General features: G+C 38.3%; 1 protein-coding gene across 5 annotated transcripts in view; it reads left to right on the plus strand.

The window, feature by feature from the left end:
* Positions 1-1,215: 1,215 nt before the first annotated feature.
* ptprfa (protein tyrosine phosphatase receptor type Fa) overlaps positions 1,216-23,274 on the plus strand; it is a 276,413-nt gene continuing 254,354 nt past the window's right edge. For 4 of the 5 annotated variants that reach the window (XM_034584044.1, XM_034584041.1, XM_034584043.1 and 1 more), the window contains exon 1: positions 1,216-1,528. The gene's annotated coding sequence lies outside the window, so the exon portion shown is untranslated. The remainder of the gene's footprint in view (positions 1,529-23,274) is intronic. The other variant, XM_034584042.1, reaches the window with a different exon arrangement.

The following is a 23,274-nucleotide window of genomic DNA, read 5'->3' on the forward strand; positions in this document are numbered from 1 at the left end:
GACAAATAAACAACATACTTACTTTTCTTTGGAAGAACACACACACTACAGCAGAGTAGCAACTCAAATTAACACTGAACTAAGACCACACTAAAGTATAGTGTAGCTTTACTCAGCCAAGTCTGTAGCAGTGCCCCTAGTGGCTAGGTCCCCTAGGGGCACAGTGCTTCAGAACAGGTCTTGTTCTGTTCCCTCAATCTAACTTTGTCCAGAGCAGGTTAGAGACTCAGTATAAATGACTATGGAGATTTACGGTAAGGATTAACCCAAGTTAAATCAGAAGTTACCATTATAACCACAAACTCTGCTTCACAGTACTGGCCTCAGCAACCCTCACCTAAACCAGCTCATCCTCTGTTTTCTCCAGCTTCCTTCAACCTTCTCGTTTACCCACATGTCAGTTTTCCTTCACTGGTCTGCCCTGGTCAGTCATCACTTACCGCCCAGCCTTCATTTCCAACTCACCTTTGCCTTGCCAGCCACCAGCTCCCCCCTGCTCTCTGCATTCACCTGCTAGAAGCTTCATTCCCCATTTTTCTTTAATGCCTGAGTTTGAACCTGTTTGCAACAGAGAAACACAATTTTACACATCAGATAATCACAAGATTTCCTTTTCCTTTTTTCCTCTAGGTTACATTTTTTTGTCTGGCACACAGTCATGCAAGCCACTGCAATATTTGAGTTCAAATTATTTATACTTTAAATATCAATGTCTTTAAACCACAAATGTATATATTTTTTTTACCAATTAGCCTACCCCGCTGGCTTTATTAGATCCTTTAGAGGTTGGAGAACCATCATTAGAGTTTTACTTCATAAACTGTATGCTATTTATATTTTAAACAACTTTAAGTGGTAACATTTTATTAATCCGCACGACACACACAAAGGTGAGAAGACAAAAGCGAACCAAATGATAAGGGTATTTTATTATGATTTTAATTGATGTTTTCTTTATTCTTTAAATGCGACTCTATCCTGTGGCCTGTTCGACCGAATATTGTGATGTTTGAATTAAGTCAAAATAGTCTTTATCTAAGGGGATAATTGGAATCAAACTGTTCAACTCTGCATCCCTGTAGCTTTTAACCAGTCAAAATAATATTTGCACTGTTGCACACATCATTTCATAATCGGCAATATGCTACACAGTGCTTGGACGTCACTGACAGCCCATACTTCGCTTTAGGGGTTCCGGAAACAGCCGAGCATTGCCGACAACTCCCGAAGGTGTATGCCGACAGTGTTGGGGATGCTGCTCTGTCAGGGAGGAGCAGCGGACGGCCAGGAGGCAGACGGATAGCGCTGTCGTACCGTGAACTGTCCGATATACAGGCTGAAAAGCAGCCCAGCAGAACATTAGCGGACATTCCTCACGGTGCGTACGGACCATTCTCCTGTTAACCGCGGAGGATTAGAGGAAGTGGACTGGAGGAACAGAGCGACTCTGAGATTAACTGTGAGGGGGACCTCGCTGCTCTACAGCATCTTCCACGGCATACACACGTCCACAGAAGCCCAGAAAATGGTGAGTTACAAACATGGCTTTGTGATTGCTTCGTTATGTCAGCTGTCAGAGATGCGGCGCTGTGTGGGGATAATGTTAGAGTAACGACCTGCACACTCAACTTTGAATATTCATACAACTCCGTCAACCCGAACTTACATCTGACAGAACTCGACGCTCATTGCTGTCCAATCTGACAACAAAATAATCATAAAAGAAATCAAATATTAAATCAATTCATCGTTTGCTTATTACACAGCCTACGCTACATATATATGTCACGTAGAGTGATATTAGGCTATAGCTTGACCACATGTAATTGAAACACAGTTCGACATGAACTAACAACTGAGAGATGATGCTTAGAAAATAGATCCACGTCAACTTTTATGAGCACATTTTGTCAATATGCAGATGAAATGCTGGAACAGTTATAAAATGACTCACAAACTCAGAATAACTCTTCTTTTGAGATGGCTGAAGATGCATAAATTCAGCACATTTTGAAATGCCGTTTGGCCAGAGCATCTTACATGAAAGAAGATCTGCATGCAGTGGCCCATGTTCTTTTATATAAATTCGCATTTCTGGATCATTGTGCAACACATACATTATTTATGTCATGTATTAGTTTAATTTTTCTTTGGTAAGACACAAGTGCCAGTGCTCGCTCAGACTCACTGCAGTCAGTGTGAGTGCCTCGCTCTCATTAGGAACCACTCTGAGATTCATCATGATGAAAACCACGTCGCTGCTTTGATGCATTTATGTGTATGTGAGCTTTTGGGAAAATAGTGCGACACGCGCTGATTATAATTTAGTACCAGCAACACATCTGCTCAATGGTAATTTTTATTGTGTATAATAAACAGAAGGGGATGCCTATATGTCAGCGGGCAAAGCGCATGACCGCAACATTTTTTGTGCTTGCATCTTTTTGGCACTGTATTAGAATTACACAAAAACCAGTGAAGAAGCCAAGATGGTAACAAGTTAAAAGCAACATCTTCCATTTCTCTTCTGTTGAACAACAGTTACTGTGACGTTAGCTTTTATACAAATCAAAGCATGGGGCGGGGGTGAGTTACCATGACCAGACTCGGCTCCTGTTAAGTTCTACTGTAAGCAATGATTTAAATGCCAATAACAGGCATATACCATATCTTATTCCTCTCCTTATGAGATAAGTTGCAGGTCTAAATAATGTTATTGGATTACACATGTTAATGTACTGTACTGTAGATTGGTTCAATCAGAGTATGATTTTGATTCATAGTTTGACTTGCATACAGTATAAAGCTGAATAACCCAAGACAGAATTTAAAGGTCATAGTTAAATATGACAACATAAATATAAACTTTTCACAAATAAGTGTAATTTATTCAGGCAAAATGAGGATACAGTGTTTATAAAAAGAAATCTACAACAAAATCACAAAAAGGCATTACAAAAACTCAGTATGTATTCTTTCTACAGTATATTCTTTCTTCAGACTATGATCCTATTATCCTAGAACTAGAAGAGGAAGTGGTTGGCCCCAGCCAGAGAACATATTTTATGATATTAAAAAGCTAAAATACATACATTTAATTTCATGACTAATTCAGAGCCACTTTGAATTGTATCCACTCATTGTTTATCGAAACTTGAGGATCTCTTTATGCTTGCATGCTTCTTTTGTAAAATTAATTTCTGATGTTGATGTTATTAAATCAATGAGGTATACTACTAATAAGACAAATCACTAGTGTCTCAAAGCTAGTTTATGTTGATAGCCAGGTATCTTGATGGTTTTGTTTACACACATTACACTGCTACCAAGAAGCTCTCCACATCAGTGTAACAACTGCCTGCCACCTTTCATGAAAAGCAAAAGTCTTTAATTCATAAGTGTCTGTAGGTTCTGTGTTTGAAAAAAATCCATCAAGTTAGCAGGTTAACATCATAATAGCATTATGGCACTGTCCCCTAATAGATGATCTTTGGGCTAAAAGAACTGATTTAAATTACTTGAAATATACTTAAATAAAATAGAACCCCAAAATATTTTGGGTCAGGCTGATTCAGCTCATATACATCTCTCTCCTTTCTAATCTTGCCTCTTCTTCCTAAATGAAAGTTACCAACTTGACTGAAATGTTTCCTATTTATGGCCCTCCATAAAAAGATTGTCTGCATCACAAATTACTCTACACTGTCAAATTATTTGGACTCACCTTAGCAGTAGAGTGGTGGTGGGGTGATCATTATTTAGTGTATTATTATTTTGCATTGATGATAATGATAACAAGTCAGTGAACAAGGCCAAGCTCTCTTTTTTTGCTAACACAAGTGACAGAAATCAACATCATGCTAACAATCTAACTTACTGGGCTAGCCAGGCTTTTATTTGTCAAAATGGGGAGCACCTGTTGATTACAAGGGACTCTCTGCTGTTAGTTAGCTGGAGTTAACTAATTACTAGTATCAGCAGTGATGACTTACTTTCCTCCTGAAAAATCTCTGGATATCCCTTTTTGTCACGGTGGCAGTCTCATGTGGATAACAGGTGCGAGCAGTACTCAGTACTGGGCAGCATATGGTGCAGCTGTAGCCGCCTGGGTACAAGGTACCAGTGAAAACGTGGACATGTGGGAATTCTCTCAATGAAAAAGCAGAATGGATTTGATAAGGAAGCACTTACGGAGCCCTCTATATTGACCAGGATTTACACATCCCGAAGGGAACAACCAGAACTATGATCATTTAAATGGATGGTTCACCCAAAAATGATAATTCACTCATTATACTCACTACTATGCCGATGGAGGGGTGGGTGTTTGAGTGTTTGAGTGTTTGAGTTCACAAAACAATTTAGGAGTTTCAGGGGTAAACAGTGTTGCAGGCAAATCCAATACAATTGAAGAAATTAGTGAACTATCTTCAGATGCAAAAAAAAAAGCTAGAAAAAACACAACATCTCTATACTACTCCTGTGGTGTTATACGAGTGTCCGGAAGCCCCGCCATTTATATCTGACTCGAAACAAGATCATTTACACTATGTTTTAAGCCTAAATGTCTGCTGATATCTTCTGACGAGGTGCATTCAGGGACTGTCGGAAATGCTAATGTCCGCTAGCTTAGCCACTTCTGGTGGACTTTTAGGCTCAAAACACGGTGGAAATGACCTGGTTTCGAATTGAATATGAATGTCAGGGCTTGCGGACACTTGGATGACACCACAGGAGCAGTATGGAGGCGTGTTCTGTTTGTTTCTGTTGTTTTATTACGTCTGAAGATAGGTCACTAATGTCTTAAATTGTATTGGATTCGGCTCCTAAACTGTTTACCCCTGAAGCTCCAAAAGTGTTTTGTTGACTCAGACACTTCACCCACCTCTCCATCGCCATAGTGGTGAGTAGATAATTAGTGAATTTTCATTTCTGGGTGAACAATCCCTTTAAGTGTCTGTCTGCACTGTTTGTAAAAAATAAATTTTAAAAACCTGCCTAATTAATTGGGGGGGGGGGCTTAACAACATTTTTGGGTAGCTCCAGCCTCCCTAAAATAGGCCTTATGATGTCCATGCTGTCTGGTGTGGCAGCCTGTGTGTTTGCATGCCTGTCTTTAATTTACACACATACGTGGTTTATAGAACTCATCAATTTTTTAAACAGTTTTCTAAAGCAAAGTGACATGTTCTGTATTCTCCCAGTCCCAAAATCTAAATGCTTCAAGAATTAACAAGGCCAGGGAAGAAGAAGGGGAGAAAGAGGAAAGAAAGTGGAGTGCATCATTCTGTTTGACATAGTGATAATTGGCTGTCAGTTCACCTGGACTTGACCCAGCCCTAATAAGGTTGGATGGAGAATAGAGAACGAGTGAGGCAGACAGAGTGAAAGAGTGCAAACCGTTCAAAAATGTTGTGATTTTAGAAGATGGGTTTTTCGGTTGTCCAGTTTTTAAGATGATTGTAAAAAAATTATGGTATGGAGAAAAAAAGAGTGCAATTGTTACTCTGTATGACTGTACTTATTATTGCATACCATCATCTCAACATGTTTTCTTTCTATATTTTCAGTACGTGTTCATTATTTATCAACACATTTGTGTGTCTTCACTAAGAAATGCCATTTTTTAATGGCTCCAGCGTGGGTGGACACCTCAAGACATGTTTCCCACTATGAGGGATTTTAAATCTTGAATTCAAACAACATCACTGAAAACTGAATAAAAAATTGTTTTATTCACAAAACAGTGTGTGTACAACCTGGTATTCAAAAAGGCAAAAACACTATTAGAAGGTGAACACATATCAAATTAATAAAAGATTTTGTGTTGACTACAGCTATGATGTTTTAACGTTGCATCTTAGTCAAGTATACTTCAGCTGATTCAGTGCAGGTCTGGGTCCCACAGTGAGCCCTTTCACCACTTAAAAAGTATTTAGACATTTAGTAATTTACATCGAAATCAAGATATCATTTATTTTATATGTATGGACAATGTATTGTACATTAGTTCATGGACAATAAAAGCTCACATGTGGCTCAGAGTTGACTGAGAGTTTAGAATCATGTCACTGATTCTTGAGAAGTGGGACAAAATAGGATCAAATATTGAAAAATTAAAACCTTAAGCTCAGACAAATTAAACTACATGTATGCATCTACCATGTACTAAGCTACTGAGCTATGCTTTGATAAAACCTCCCAATATTTCTCTTTATTTACCAAAATGTGCTTTTGCCTTGCCATCACTTATTTTGTGTCAACACAATCAGACACGTCAAACACTTTTTTCACTCACATTATGCTAGACCTATAAAAACTATAACAAAACTAATTTCCACCAAGCCCTCAAGTAATTTACTTTCAAAATGTGTATATTTTTATATTATAAAGATTTTCATCTGTGTTTTTTTTATTGGCCTGTATAATAGAATTTTAACTTTACTTTAAACAGCTATCAAAATATTTTAAAGATTTAAAAACGCATTCTGAAGATTCTCAAATTCTTCTTTTAATTCTGGCTGTGTACTGATTTTCTCTCTCTGCTGTTTTGATACTATCTGTTCCGCCTTCTACATTACTCTAGTGACAGATGTTGCCTAGCATTGCTGGACTAAAACACACAAAAAGAACACTCAATATTATCAATCATATTTTCCTGTAATAGAGAAGGAGTGTGTCTATGTACCTTCACCATTGTGTGTGTGTAAGCACTATATTCCTGATATAACTAAACCCTGATAGAGTTGATGACTATCAATTCACAAAAGCAAAGTAGTATATATATTAAATTATATATATATATATATATATATATATATATATATATATATATATATATATATATGTGATCCAATCCTTCGAAACAATTTCCTCAGAAATTTGAAGACTGTTTTGACATATCATGGTTGTAACACAAGAAATATTAAGAATTAAAATATTCCAAAACTATAACACTCATTTGACCCTGTCTGCCATGGATGCACTCTGCATAGGTGAATGCCTGACGGTGTTGACAAAAAGTTGTGACCCAACTTTGAAACTTGATGAAATATGCATGTGTCATTGAAAAACAACTTTGCTCTGTTATGAGATAACATATGTTTTTCCTCTTATGAAACAAGCTCTTTTTAATCATTAAAATTATTTTAATGCATTTTATTGCACCCTTCTCTGTGGACATGCTGTTTTAGATGTAATGGAAATACAGTAAGTGTCATAAATCTTAAAGAAAAAATTATAAAAAAAAAAAAACAGATGTGTTTATTGGCTCAAATATTAATGAAAATGATCCATAAGACTGTTTTACATGTGTTTTGGAAGGAGTTATGTTACAGCTAATTAATAATTAGTAAGAAGTAAGTGAACATTTTAAAACAACATCCAAACAATAATGAATATTCAGGGTAGAATATTGTTTTTTCATGTGTACTGCTTCTTTTTTTGACAAAGAAATGTTGTTGCTGAAATTTTAAATTGTAATTTTATTTTAAACTTAATTTTAATACCACCACCATTGACAGATATATAGGTATTTACATTGTAGAATGAAGGACACATAAATAACAAAACAATCTGAATGTCTATGCACAATGAGAACTAGGAGAGTATCTTGAAAAATGTATGAACTAATCCTTGTCTATCATTCTAATATTATGCACTGAGAAATGTATCATGTTTGAATACATGCGCCTTACACCGCGTACCATAAATAGATGTGCCTTATCCTTTGAGGGTCACAGGGGTTGTTGGACCCAATCCCAGCTGACATTGTGCGAGAGGTGGGGTACACCCTGGACATGTATCGCAGGGTTGACATAAATAGAAACAGGCATTCACACTTATGGGTTATTTAGAGTCTCCAATGAACCTAATCTGCATATCTTTGGGCTTTAGGAGGAAGCTGGAGTACCCTGAGAATACTCACACTGACTCAGGGAGAACATATTAACTCACAAAGGAAGCTTCTGTGAGGTCTTTTGTTAATTTGAAAAAATATAAATTTGAATTGGGAAAAAAAATATAATTTTGAGTTTTGATCTTGAACTCTGAAAAATACATGGGTGTATTCAAATAAAAAATAAATTTGAGAAAAGTATAATTTTGGTTCTATTTTAGAATTCTTTTGAGTAAAATACTTTTATATGTGAAATAATTTTTCATAGTTTTTTTCTGTTGCAGATTTTTTTAACCACTTCAATTTTATTTTCACTTTCAAACATGGATGGGGGGTGCACTTACATATAGCACTTTGTAGTTTGGCTTTCTTGAAGCAAATTGTACTTATTTGATTCTTGTTGTTCTGGGTTTGTACCCTCATGGTTGAATGCACTTATTGTAAGTCGCTTTGGATAAAAGCGTCAGCTAAATGAAATGTAATGTAATGTAATGAATCATGAGTGGCTCAGGACCTTCCTCAATCATGTTGCCTTCAGGAAATGTAGAGATATATGTTTTTTATATCATATATATTTATATCACTGACAGTACCACTGGCCGACCACTCCCCAGTGATCTCAGGGGCAGGGGCAGACTGGGACAATAATTCAGGCTGGGGATTTTGACTAATTTCCAGGCCACCCTTTTCTTTATTCTTTTAATGTACCTTTATTAGGATTCACATAACATCTTAGTCTTCTGTACAAAGTGATCCATATATTCCACTTATATATTAAAATTATAGAACACAAACACACAAATATACATTTTATACACATAATCAAACAAAAGAAGGGCGTTTCAGAGAAATGCATGAAATGCATGCATTCATTAGACCCTGGTTAAAAAAGAACAGTATGAGGAGATTTCCTGTTTAACCCGTCTCTTATAGCTTGCATCAAGTTTGTTTGGCGTGAAGTCAAAGTCATGAGAGCACCATCTTAGAATCTTAATCTCCTTAAACCAGCCCCTCTTAGTAATAATATTTAACCATATTTTCAGGGATAACTTAATCCACCTATTACCCATTTCCATTACGTCTTTAATTAGTCTTTTGTCCTCTAACCGTGCCTGGATTGGAACTGCTCTGGGGACTCTCTATAAAACAGTGCGTGGGATTCATACTAAAAGTGTACGTGCGCACAAAAGCCGAAAATGGCGTATGCAAAAAAAAAATTAACTTTATAGTTTGTTTTTCAATTTAAGCTTCTTATGGAACAGTTATGTAGCGCGAGCACAACTAAAGCTTTTGGTTTTAATGTTAGTGGATCGATATTCTGGTATCAGTTCACCACCTCACGTCAGCATCGCCACATTTCTGTCTCCAAAATGTTCGTACTCAAGTTTGTTTTTATAAATCCCAACGTTTGCGTGAGAAGTGGTATACGCACGTTTCAAGCCCCATTTTGTACATACGTAACGGTTATAAATGAGGCCCCTGGACATGCTCTCCTCAATTCCCTACCACCTGGCTTGGTAATCAGAATTGCACCAATGATATAGAATTTTAGGCATGGGAGTGCAAGTCCTCCCTTGTTCTTTACCAATTGAAGGGTTTGAAATCGTATCCTTGGTTTTCTCCCTTGCGAAATGTATCTCGATATTAATTTATCCCATTCATTGAATTGTTTATCACTTATTTCAATTGGAAGAGTCTGAAACAAATATAATACCCTAGGCAAGATATTCATTTTTACCGACTCAATTGGTGACTCGAAATGTAATATTGGAATTAAATTCCATCTCTGTATGTGCTCCTTTATTCTCTGATTCAACAAGTTATAGTTTAAATCATACAGATTTGTAAAGTTTTTGGGGATGTTTACTCCAAAATATCTCATGTGGCCGAGTCCTGTAACCAAAAGTATCTAGAAAAGACAACAATTTAAGAATTGAAATCTCTGGTCTCGACAAGTAAATTAAAATATCGTCTGCGAATAAAGAAAATTGTATGTACTTGACCTTGCATTTTGATATCTGTGATATTATTATCCTGATTGATCCCTTGACCTAACGCTTCAATAAATATTGCAAACAGTAACGGACTGATTGGGCAACCCCGTCTAGTCCCTCTTTTCAGGCTGAATGAGTTGGATATGGCTCCATTTACTTTTAGGCTTGCCCTCAGGTTATCATACAACGTTTGAATGGTTTTAATAAAGGTCTGATGAAATCCAAAATCTTGAAGTACTCAATATAAAAACTTCCAATTGATTCGGTCGAAAGTCTTTTCCGCATCGAGGCTCAACAATACTGCCTGGAGATTATTTTTTATCTATATGTTGAATTACATGAAAGGTTCGGCGAATGTTTTCTTGTGTCTGCCTTTGCTGAATAATACCCGTTCTGATCTAGACCTATTATCTGGGGGAGAATTTTTTTGTCATAATGTGGGTAAAGATCTTGTAGTCTTGGTTAAGTACACTTATTGGCCGATAGCTCCCACAATCTAGTTTATCTTTACCCTCTTTTGGAATTATGAAAATGAAATGTAATTTAATCAAGTAAATCACAGCTTCTCTCCAGTAGGGAGGAGTTATGCCAGTCTTGAGCATGTGGTTGTAAGTAGCCTTCAATATAGGAATCAACAGATCTTTCATATCTTTGTACCACTCCGAAGGATAACCGTCTGGCCCTGCAGCCTTGTGTGATTTTAAATTTGATATTGCCTTTTTAAATTCCTCATCTGTAATTTCACTGAATCAATCAAAAAAGGCTTCCATTTTTATTTCTTCTATTTTGGGCTGTTTCAAATAGTTGTATATCTTTTAATTTGGAGTGTATCGAGTTTGTTACAGGGTCTTTTATTTTATAAATTGTGTTCTCTGCCTGTTGCTTTTTTTTTAATTTGTAGGCAAGTAATTTGGTTTTTCTTCCTGTCTATTTCCATTTTTATTCTTTGATTCAGTGTATTTTTATGTTTATCCTTTGTTTATATTTTCATCCTCCAGAGACGTTCCTTGAAGCTTCTCCCGGCTATTTCGCTTTCTGCCCGATCGTAACGTCAGTTGGTTTATCTGGTCCAGCAGGGAAACTGTTTTTTTTCAGTACCATCATCCGTAACCCCCTCTCTGCCATGTCTACTGTTGCTTCCTCCACTGAAACGTAGATCACCGTACCTTCTTCATAAAACACTCTTGAGTCTGCCTGGGTAAGGGGTCTGGAATTGGATGTTACTCTCCTTGAATGCGGCTTTCGGTTCAGCATACTCTCTCTGCTTCTTCAGCAGCTCTGGTGCGTAATTGTGGTCCAGATATGAACCCTTTTCCCTTGAAAGTCGAAACCCTTTTTCTGCCAAGCTCTTTTAAGCAACTCCTCTTTCATTCTGTAGCTGGAGAACTTGACCACAAATGATCCTGGCGGGGCTTCGGTCGTGGGAGTGGGGGCGCTCCAAACCTTTCTTTAGCAAATCCTCCACAAAAGTAATGACTGATGCCATACTCTTCTCCGCTCCTTCTTTTACTCCATATATTCTGATATTGTCGCAGTGTGAACATCCTTCCAAGTCAGTCATTTTTGCTTCTGTTTCCACCTGAAGCTTCACCAGCTCCATCAATACATCCTCCGCTGACTGGATACGGGTTGATTCGCGTCTCTGCTTCTTCCACTCTTTCGTAGATTTTGTTTATATCCTCTCTTATGCAGCTCAGTTGCTGGCTAGAGTCCTTTCGGAATTCCCGTAGCTCTTTCAAGATTAGACACAGATTAGCATCTTGGTGTAGCTCCCCTTCAGTACCCGTCTGCACATTGTCCTAACGTTGCTAGCTTGTTGCGGTCAACTCACCACCCATCCGTCGTGTTTTTTACCTTGTGTAAGAAATTTTTTCCCAGTTCTAGCCATTTTTCTTTGCCCATTTGAACTTAACTCGCTCTAGCGCATCTCTATGCAAATTCAAGTTATGTTGGGCAACTTGTAAATCTTAGAGTCTGGCACCTGATGCTCTATGCTACCATTACCTTCCCAGCTCACCTCCAGGCCACCCTTTTCACGCAAAGCGCCAGACCTCTAATTTTGTAGGCTAGCGCTATTTGTTGATCTAACAGATCAGACTAGTAAACAAGGTAAAACAAGTAGGCGGTGCAGTAACTATCTGCATTCTGCCATCTTTACAATGACATTTTCTCCATAATCTCCTCTTTTGCCACAACCAAAATAGTGAAAATATTAAAATATATAAAATAATTTCCAAGGGCTTTTACTTTAAAGCGGGAGCATGGCTGCTACAACGATTTCAGATTGCGAAGCTGTAATATCATTTGGTTGCTATTTGTGTCACCGAGAGACAACTCGTCGGAGGACATTACGTAGGTTACGTCTGTTGACGGATAAGTGGATTTGAAAGATCCATCAACTCATGCTTGCAATATTATTGCATCAGTTCAAGGTGGGCCAAAAAGACTATCGGGCCAGAGGGGAAACATCCCAGTGCTCCCGATGTGCAGTCTGCAATTGCTCATGGGTGTCATAGGATTAGATTGGACTGACAGATCTGTTATGTATTTGGGATCAGCTCCATTAGGAGATTTAAAAATAAGCAGTAAAGTTCAAAATCAATTCTGTGGCTTATTGGCAGCCAGCCTAAATACTCCTTAATTCAGCCATGGTGGCTCTACTGCATCAAAATGCCAATGACAGCATCAAGAAGTCTTCTCTCCAGTGATGAGGTGTCTATAGATCAATATATTTATCGATGTTATTTGATTGTTTATCCTGTAAACTGTAGTGGATAATATTTATATATTATATATATATAATATATATATATATATATAATATATATAGAGTAGTTATAACCGCGTTGTGGCAGCGCTCTATTACTGAAGTTAGGTAGCTGTTGGAATGCTAATGCGGGCTAATGTTAGCAAACAAGTTATTTCTTTGGATATGTTTAGTCTGATAACAGCGAGATGGCGCCCTGCGATTACCATGCTGAAACGCTATTTGCCGCAGAGTTTCTATGCTACTGTGTTGAGTTTCTTCTGGTTTCTAGTCCGCTTATTTTCAAATTCTGAACAATGAAGAGTGTTAATATGCTGGAGCTGAAGAGCAATTACTTTTTCTTAAAAAACTGCAACGAAGAAAAGATGTTGGAGGAGACGGTCTGTAAGACCATTAAACCGAGTGATGCGAAGCAGAAGATTACAGAAATACTGTGCAGGAAATGCGAGGCGAAGTGTGGTGGAAATTCTCGGTGAGAGAAATTAAACAAGAATTCTCAGATCGAACTGTCTTTTGTGAATTTATTGAAGCAGGAAATACAACAGAGAATGTAACAAAAAATAATAAAAGTATATACTAAGTCAGAGTCTATATTCAGCTGAATAGGAGAGAGACAACAATGGAACAATAATTCTTCCATTAACGCAATCAGTATTTCAGTAGTTTGCGCAGTCAGTACTGAATCAAATCCAGTTCTTTTGGTCGCATCTGCATTTGTTTCTTACAATGACAAGGAAGGTTCAAGTGCAAAAGGTAAAGGAAAGTTCATGGAGTAGAAAGACATTAAATTCAAGGTATCACAGACAGTTAACATTTACATTACATCAAGCAGACGATTACAGCTCTTTTGGGGTCTGCGTCGCTGTAACGCGTAGTTAAATATTTTTGGGGGGGTGCATGTCAGGGTACGGCGTAGGGTCCTAAAAGTCTGCTACCAGAAGTACCGATGCTAGCAGAAGTAGCGATGCTAATGCGCACCCTGCGTGTGCCCTTGGATGAGAGCTTGTGCGCAGTGTGTGCAGTGTTCCAGGTGTGTGTGTGAAAACATGAACATGCTTGCAGAGGAGATTAGAGGACATCAGAGGACATCTAGGCAAAAAAATGGCGTAAATTACTCCATTTAGTCTAATTTGAATGTCGGGGCTTCCAGTTATGTTTTTTTCAGTCGGTTTTTTTTTACGTTTGAATATTTGATAATCAGTTAGCTGTGCAGTGCAGAACAATAATTATATGAATCCAAAAGTTAAATTTATATTTTCTCAGCTATATTTGAAGTGCATAATTTACTATGTAAGCGTATGTAGTGTGTAAGCAAAGATATGTTTTATTAATGAACAAAGGATTTATGTTTAAGCTGCAAGCTATACTGCTACATGTGTGTATTCATTAGCTGATGCTATATGATAAGCCACCTGTTGTATAGCTGTAGGGGAATACATACATGCATTCTATTTATTGTATCCATGTTTATTCATTTTTATTTAGCTTTCTCTTTTAACCCAGTTCTCACGGGTTGGACCTTGGAATAAACCGTTTTCCTTAGACTGTGAAAGTATCACCCTCCTTACTCTGCCTCTGATTGGTTAGTTAGGGTAAGAATATTCGAGTAAGCGAATCAGGGGCAGAGTACGGCGGGTCATATCTGTGTTTGTCTCATAGACTGTATATAAAAGATGGACGTAGCTTCCCGCTCCAAAAGAAGAAACCTTTGCAGAAGTGCTTAAAAGTGTAGTACCGCCGGAGATCCAGCAGGGGCTGGCTCCAACTGGCTCCAACTGGCTCCAAGAAATCTCTGGATTTCTCCCATGAAATTCCCACCGGTGATTATGGTCTCAATCGCTAGATACTGTCCTTCTTATCAGAAATCTGGTGGTCAATCTGAAAATAATATCGTAATTAATTAGATATCAGAGTTGAAAAAGCCGTGCATTTAGGGGTGTGTCTGTTTGATTGACACACAGACTCCCGAATGATTGACAGGCAGCAGCTGCGACCGGCCAGAGGAGAGAGAGAATCCCCGAAGAAAACTGGAGCTTTATTTACATCGTGTTCACTCACTTCTCTGATATTTACTCTTGTTCTGTCGATGTCAGTAACTGGGGAAGGTTTTTACACCGACACATTTAATGTTAGTTTGTCTTTATTACGACCCGAGCAGCGTACGAGGACCTTATTGCTTTAGCTTCGGTTATTAGTTTTGAGTTCACCGGGTTTAAGGCTTGTTCTTCAGCAACAACCATAGACTGTATCAGACACGGTTTGTCCGGTGAGTAAAGTCTTGTTCTCTTAACGTTTTACAGTCTTAATCTTCACATGTGTTCTCTATGGTCCACAAAAGTTACTGTGTTTCTATATGTTCTGACCAGAGAGGAGGAAACTGTTAGCATGCTAGTTACTGTCCCAGTGAATGTGAATTACGATGCTAACCAAGCTAGCTAGTTAGCCGATAGCTTTGCAATGCTGGGCCTATTAGTTCCCTCAGGGCTGCTTACCTGTGTTAACCAGGTGTAACAGTTGCGCTCGAAAAATTTTTTAATTTAAAAAGTCCACGAGGACGTGGTGATAGTTCAATTTAACATGATGTTTAGGTAACTTCTTACATGTGGTTAAACTATAGCATTAACATTCAGTGTTTTGTTGTGATCACTGCTGTATGTCTAAAGCTATTCAGGTAAAAAGCAGTGAAGCTGTCAGATATACACTGTGTAGGAAAAACAGATAGTAAGTTAACTACATTAGATTTTTATGATTACATTCAGTTTCATGATTTCTCCTGGACTGTGGATTTCTTGGTGCCAGTGTCTTTATTTCTACTTTAATCTGATGATTTAATTCTGATGTAATAATGTCTGATTGTTACCAACTAATTGATTATTTTTCTATTTCTCTCTGACTTGCTTTTGTTTGTTTTTTTAACCATCCATGAATCTATCGGAGGCAGAAGAACTGAAGCTTTATTTGATGATGATGACGTGAAACAACGGAGACCTCATTGTTCAACGATCACGATGACTGGTCAACAGAAGGAAAACCTCATGTATGTAGCAGAATATTTTGTGCCATTCTTCAGGATGTGGAGGGGAGAGACTGGATAACAACATCCTTAATTAGATGATGATGATGTCAATAAACCACCTTCACCCTGACAGAACAACAGAATTTAGCCTCAATCCCATTTCACCCCTTGGCCCCTGTTTCCATACGAATTGGGACTGCCCTTCAAGAAGCTGTTACATCATCAGTAGTCTTCGAGGAAACCCGACACGTCATCAGTAGTCATCGATGTAAACAGACGAGACAGTTTTGCCGGGGATGTCATTGTAATAATATTGTTGAGATCTTAATTAAACCAATGCTATTGTTGGCAGTTACTAAAGTAACAAACCTATAATATCCAAATAAAATCAATGCAAATGCAGGTGAATCAATGACATTTGAAATTGAAAAGCTTAGCACGTATGAATCAAAAGCACACAGCTTCAGGATGCTAGCAGTGTTCTGTAGGCAACCCTGCCAGGATGCTTAGTTATTAGAGGAGAAGTTAAGTTCAGTAACATCGCTGCTATACGTGGGTTCAATCAAGTGCATTGTGTGTCTTCAAAGAGGTGGGATGCGACCGAAAATTTTGTAAAAATACGGGATTATCATGCAAAGAAAATTATAGCTAGCATGCAGTCGGGATCTTTTGTTTTAAGGTTGTTGTGAAAAAAGTGACCGTAATACATTCAAATCATATTAAACTTAGATATTACAATCATAATCGTAATATTTAAATCATAAATGGAGAAAATACTACATTTGTTGGTCTCTCTCCCAGCTTGCCGCTGATTCGCAAGGCCTTCTGGGTACCCCTACGTTCGAAGTGAGGGTCGGAAGATCTTCGTTTGGAGGGCTATTAAGCCCTATGCCTTAGCCCTACCCCTCCGTCCCAACAGGTATTGGGACCGCCTACCCCTACACATGAACGGTAGGGCCAAAGGGTGAAATGGGATTGGGCCTTTGTGTTTGATTCTTTATATTCTCAGATTCAATTTCTTACCTTTTACTTAATTTCTGCTGTTTTTAGAGGTGGTAGTAACATTTTTTTAACATAACTTGCAAATTATTTACCTAGAATTAGTAAATGGATCAACTTCAGCACTCACAACCTTCACAGCTAAGTGTTTACCAATGTGAAATGAAGAGTCCTCAATCATATACAGCTGGAACTGTACAACCTGAATTTCACCAGGATTAATTGTGACTTCTATAACAAATGTTTACTGCTGTTAACACTTAAAGTATGTATTAGATAAACATGATTAAGTGTTTACATAACCTCTGATATTTATGATTAAACTGTACTCAGTACATTTTACATTGACTACAGATGACTTGCCTGGTTTTTGCACATTTACCCCTTATAATAAATCAAACAGGACAATTTGGTGAAATCATGTTTTTATTTTCATAAAATGTTGTCATAAGACACACAATCGAAGTATTGACTCATATCTTAACTATCAATGATTGATTTGATTAAAACGAAAATATAAAAAGGCTTTTGTGATAAATTTAAAATTCCAACATGTTCATCAAAGTGTTTTTGTATGATTACAATACTGTGCATGTTGCTTCTGTGACTTTTGACCAGATGTGCCTCTCAGAATCATGCGTAGTAAAACAGAGTTTCATAGATAACTTTATTGCACATTAAACTACATTCATTTATTATCCAATATATGAAAATATGTTACACACTATTTAACCTTAGCTCACATGATTACTTCAGCTACAACGCTGAAATATGTGGACATGTGCACCACTGGCTTTTCAGATTATTAAACACATTGGTTTGTCTTCTTGGTAAAAAATATAACCTTAACTGATAACTCATTAAGAAACGCAACTAATTTCAGTCTCTCAGGAAATTCAAATATGAAGCCAACTACCCAAAATTTCAGCAGTTGTTTCCTCTCATTCTGCTGCCTCTGTGCTGGGCTTATCATGTAGCTACATCCCCCCTGAGGTCTGTGGGCCAGTATTGTTGCAAAATCTGCATCAGAAATTAAGTGAGAATTTGATCACAAGATAATGATAATCACCCTCTACAATGGGCTTCTCTGTCTGCACTGACTGAGTAAGGCTACACTGTGGTGGAAACATTAGAGATTACTTATCAATAAAAACATAGGGCCTTATTTTCTTGCGTTATGGCACACTGTGCAAAGCGTGGTTAAATAACCAGTGCGCAGGATGTGTGACTGTGCACATTTGGTATTTTGGTAACAGGATGCGCATCTGGAGAGTCCTCGAGGATCTAGAGAAGAGGAGCCACTACAATCAAACAACCTCACTGGAGGACCTTCTTCTACGTTCCGTACAAAAGAATGGGGTTTTCCTATTCATGGGTATGTTGTCCAGGTAATGTACTTTATAATGTATTTTATACTATCTTAAACGTTATTTACTACTTGCGGTACCATCCTATTACAAAGTTACTAATTAGTGAATAATAAATCTGATATAATTAACTTGTGTGTCTTGTGTTTGGCTAAACTGTTTTTGTAGGTTGTACCCTTCAATGCATTTCAATTAAAATGCAGACCGCAAGTGAGCTACAACATTCATAGGACAACCAGTTCTACAAGTAGAAGATGGATGAAGGCACCACAAAGTCTTTTAAAACAGACCCCACATACAGTAAGTTGTAAACTGTTTTTATTGTTGGTTATATTGTTGTTATTACTATGACATACAATGTGAAAACATGTATTTTAAAGTAAAAACTAAACAACAAAGGTAAATTCTAGAAAACACAAGAAAATAATTTTTGAATGAAATATTTTACAGATTACATGGGTGACTTGATGATGCTGGTGTTTGACGAGGTGTTTCGAGGACCCAGCACCATTTGAAGAGGAGTTGATGAAATCCCCATCGAAGAGGATCTGGTATCCCAATATGACAGATCATCAAATGAGGAAGCATCTGCTTGCCACAAGTTGCGCTTCAGTCATGGGGTGGCCATAAGCCAAAATACTGGCCAGCTGGATCAGGAAACTCCTAGCTGATCTTTTGTGGCATCCTAAATACCCCCAGCAAAGCTTTGGTCAGAGAATGAGACATTTTTGTAGGTATATCTTTATGTAATATGTTTGTATTTTCTTACATTTGCAAAAAAATAAATTTTGAGGAAAATAATTAGTTTCTCATTTCTTCATTAGTAAATCTCATCCTGTGGTATAATGAAACCTAGTGACTAAAAGATGACCGGTTTCACGTGATACTGTGGTAAAATACCCACAGTTTACTTGTAACGTATAATCTTTGATTACTGTTTTACCATGATGATTTGTTTGATACTGTCCAGCATCAGCCAAAGTCAGCAAGTATGCAAGATGCAGTCACGGCAGGCACGGCAGGCAGGCGCAGCCAGGGTTTCCACTACAGAAATTTTGCAGCAGCGGTCCGCTAACAAACAAAGCTAAAAAACTCCCCACCATACACGTTTGTGTTTTCAGGTGTTTAGGTTGGTCAGATATACAGTTAGTTAATCAGTGAGCTTTAGAGTTGTTTGTAGGTGCACTTTTGAACTTTGGATAAAAAAAGCCTATGTCTTTCCCCCCGCTTACAGTGTTAATGTTAAGCTAGGGTTAATGTACTCTTTAGTCTGTAATTAACACACTGACAAGAAACTGATTCTGATCTATCAATCCTTATCTCACTCATCAATTATTTTCCCAGGGGTCAATGTGTATGACTAATTCCTAATTCAAAAAGAAATGTGCAAAAACCATAAAAGATGTATGTGGACATAGGTTATGTCTAGTGTGTAGGCTGCAACTTGGAGATTTTTTTCCCCCCATAGTAGAACGGAAGGAGAGGAGAATTGCAGGCTTGTAGCCTACTCACAGTGAGACTAACTTGAAATAATGTTGCTCATAATCTAATAAATATATTTCACAGTATAATGGCTCTCATGATTAAACCCACATCATCTTCCAACAGACAGCCAGTGCAGTTCTATGAGTTCTTCTAAATATGTATGAGAAAATAATCTGAGTTCAAGGTCGACTGACCGTTTGAACACTTTCATTCTTTTGTACTATTTGTAAATTCAGACACATGAGAAAATGTGGTTGTATACAGTGGAGACAGTGAATCCAGTGAAACAGTGTGCTTTAGTTTTTTCTTTAGTCTCTTGTCCAGGGTCATCTGTGTTTAAATTGTGTAATGCTCCACACAACTGTTACATGTGATGTTATGGTGATGTCATACAACACTGCAGTCTTTCTCTCTGGGGGGCTGAGTTAGAAAATTAGTTGGTCTTCGTAAAGGTTACCATTGAACATTGATACTGATATATAAATTTGACTATATTCTGCTCCAAAAATTATCAATATAACGGAAATGAGAATTGATTTCCAATCAGAGCCATAACTCCCTAACTCTAATCCCATAACTTTTAAAAATGGGCCTCATTCACCAACAGTTCCTAAGAAGAAATTTATTTTGAAATCCACATACGCAGTTTTTTGCAAAGATTCTGACATTCACCAAAGTTTTCTTATCTGGGATTTATTCTTATGTAAGAACAGAATCTACACGCACTGAAGAGCACTCTTGCGCACACCTGACAACAGAAATGCTTGTGTAAAATAATCAGTAGTTGTGTTTTTTTTAATTTTGTAATCATATGTTGAATAATGTGATTTAAATAACCATTATTATTCATAAATTATACCTTAAAAAAGAAAGACGTTGCATATTAAATATTTTTTTTAAATGCATGGAAATGTTGAAGAGGAGATCACACACATAATATTTGGTCGATACCGCAAAAGATAACACTTTTAAATACACAAACATGTTGAACATGAGAATATTTAGTAACAAAAATAGTCACCCATCTTTTGCCAGGGTTTGTGGAGCAGGTGGACCCAAGATGCAGAGACAGGAATTTTTTCACAAAAAGTGTCCTTTAATGGAAAATTCAACCAAAACAGAAAAGACAACTAGGAACGGGTATCAAAAGTCTAAACTGAAAAACATAGAACAGACTTGGGAAAACACTAGGAACTCACGAGAGATGAAGATGACACAGAGGAATGATAAATGACGAGGCATGAATTACGACGAATCGACAAGGACAAAGGGAAGCACAGAGACTTATATACACAGGGAAGGCAGGGGCAATTGAACACAGGTGGAACACATTTTACATTTACATTTTTCATTTAGCTGACGCTTTTATCCAAAGCGACTTACAATAAGTGCATTCAACCATGAGGGTAAAAACCCAGAACAAGAATCAAGAAAGTACAATTTCTTCAAAAAAGCAAAACTACAAAGTGCTATAAGTAAGTGCCATTTAAGTGCAACTAAATTGTTAGTTTAAAATTGTATTCAAGGTATAGTCAGAAGAGATGTGTTTTTAGTTTGCGGCGGAAGATGTGTAGTCTTTCTGCTGTCCTGATGTCATTGGGGAGCTCGTTCCACCATTTAGGAGCCAGGACAGCAAACAGTCGTGATTTTGATGAGTGTTTAGCTCGCAGTGAGGGAGCAACAAGCCGATTGGCAGATGCAGAGCGGAGTGAACGGGCTGGGGTGTAACGTTTGACCATGTCCTTGATGTAGACTGGACCCGATCCATTCGCAGTACAGTACGGAAGTACTAGTGTTTTGAAACGGATGCGGGCAGCCACTGGTAACCAGTGACGGGAGTGGAGTAGTGTGAGTGAATTTAGGTAGGTTGAAGACCAGTCGAGCTGCTGCATTCTGGATGAGCTGCAGAGGTCGGATGGCACTAGCAGGTAGACCTGCCAGGAGGGAGTTACAATAGTCTTGGCGTGAGATGACCAGGGCCTGGACCAGAACCTGCGCCGCCTTCTGAGTGAGAAGGGGGCGTATTCTCCTGATGTTGTGCAGCATGAATCTACAGGAACGTGTTGTTGCAGTAATGTTGGAAGTAAGGGAGAGATGACTGTCGAGTGTCGAACCCAGGTTCCTAGTAGTCTGGGTGGGGGCTAACACAGAGTTTTCAAAGGTAATGGTCAGGTCGTGGGTGGGAGAGCCTTTCCCTGGAAGGAAAAGTAGTTCAGTCCTGTCAAGGTTAATTTTCAGGTGTTGTGTGGACATCCACTGAGAGATGTCAGACAGGCAGTGATTCGTGCTGCTACCTGTGTTTCAGATTGGTGAAAAGAGAGGATTAGTTGGGTGTCATCAGCATAGCTATGGTAGTAAAAGCCATGTGAGTGAATGACAGAGCCGAGAGAGTTGGTGTACAGAGAGAAGAGGAGGGGACCCAGGACAGAACCTTGAAGGACCCCAGTAGTGAGAGGACAAGGTTCAGACACAGATCCTCTCCAAGTTACCCGGTAAGTGCGGTCGTTGAGGTAGGATGAGAGCAGGGAGAGAGCAGAGCCTGAGACACCCAGGTCCTGAAGGGAGGAAATAAGAATCTGGTGGTTCACTGGGTCAAATGCAGCAGAAAGGTCTAGAAGGATAAGGACAGAGGAGAGAGAGGCTGCTCTAGAAGTGTGAAGTTGATCAGAGACAGCAAGGAGGGCAGTCTCAGTTGAGTGGCCTGCCTTGAAACCAGACTGGTGAGGGTCAAGAAGGTTATTATGGTGGAGATAGGAGGAGAGTTGATTAAAGATAGCTCGCTCGAGAGTTTTGGAAAGAAAGGGAAGAAGAGAGACAGGTCTGTAGTTATTTACTTCAGACAGGTTGAGGGTGGGTTTCTTCAGGGGAGGATTTACTCTTGCCTCCTTCAGAGAGTTAGGGAAACAGCCAGTTGACAGGGAAGTGTTGATAAGATGGGTGAGAAAAGGAAGAAGGTCAGGAGCAATAGGCTGGAGAATGTGAGATGGGATGGGGTCAAGGGGGCAGGTGGTCGGACGGGCGGACGGACACATGAGGACTGGTGCAGACAATCACAAGGGCGGGAAACAGGACAAAGACAGGAAGTCAAGATGGAAAAAACAAGGAGCAGAAACTACAAAATAAAACAGGAAACAGAACGCAGGGAGAAAGCATAAATCTAACCACAAAGAAACACAGAGAAGGAAATCATGAAACACAGGAACAGGTCAAATACAAACATAAACACAGGGATAGACATGAAACACAAGGATGTAATAATCAAACTGACAACACTCTTCATAAAGAGGCGAGAATAAACAGTCCGCAGTCATAACTATGACATCTTTAGGTTTCACATAAGGCTGTTTACATATTAAATGTGTCACATGTTCCATAGTTTTACTCCTAAAACCTTTAGTTTAAATGTTCCGTCCAAGTTTTATCTGGTAATCCTGAAAAAATAGTTTATATCTGTTCTGAGACGAGAGATGGCTCAGGAGATGCAGCCGCATCTCACAGTGACTATATATTTTTTTAGGACTTCAAATCTGGGCACAAACTATTTTTTTACTTCAATTATGAGACTTTCTCCAGATACAGCTTTCACTGAACGTGTAACTGCATTCCATGTATAGTTTTTAGGGTTAAGGTAAGCTACTTACATCATTTTATATCCTATATATATAGAAGAGACAGAAATATGCAGGCACAACTGTGCCCAATGAACAAGCTCTAGTCTTAACAATTATGATGTTCTCAGCAACTGACAT

This window comes from Hippoglossus hippoglossus, chromosome 4, assembly GCF_009819705.1.
Source record: "Hippoglossus hippoglossus isolate fHipHip1 chromosome 4, fHipHip1.pri, whole genome shotgun sequence".
In the NCBI taxonomy this organism is placed as follows: Eukaryota; Metazoa; Chordata; class Actinopteri; order Pleuronectiformes; family Pleuronectidae; genus Hippoglossus; species Hippoglossus hippoglossus.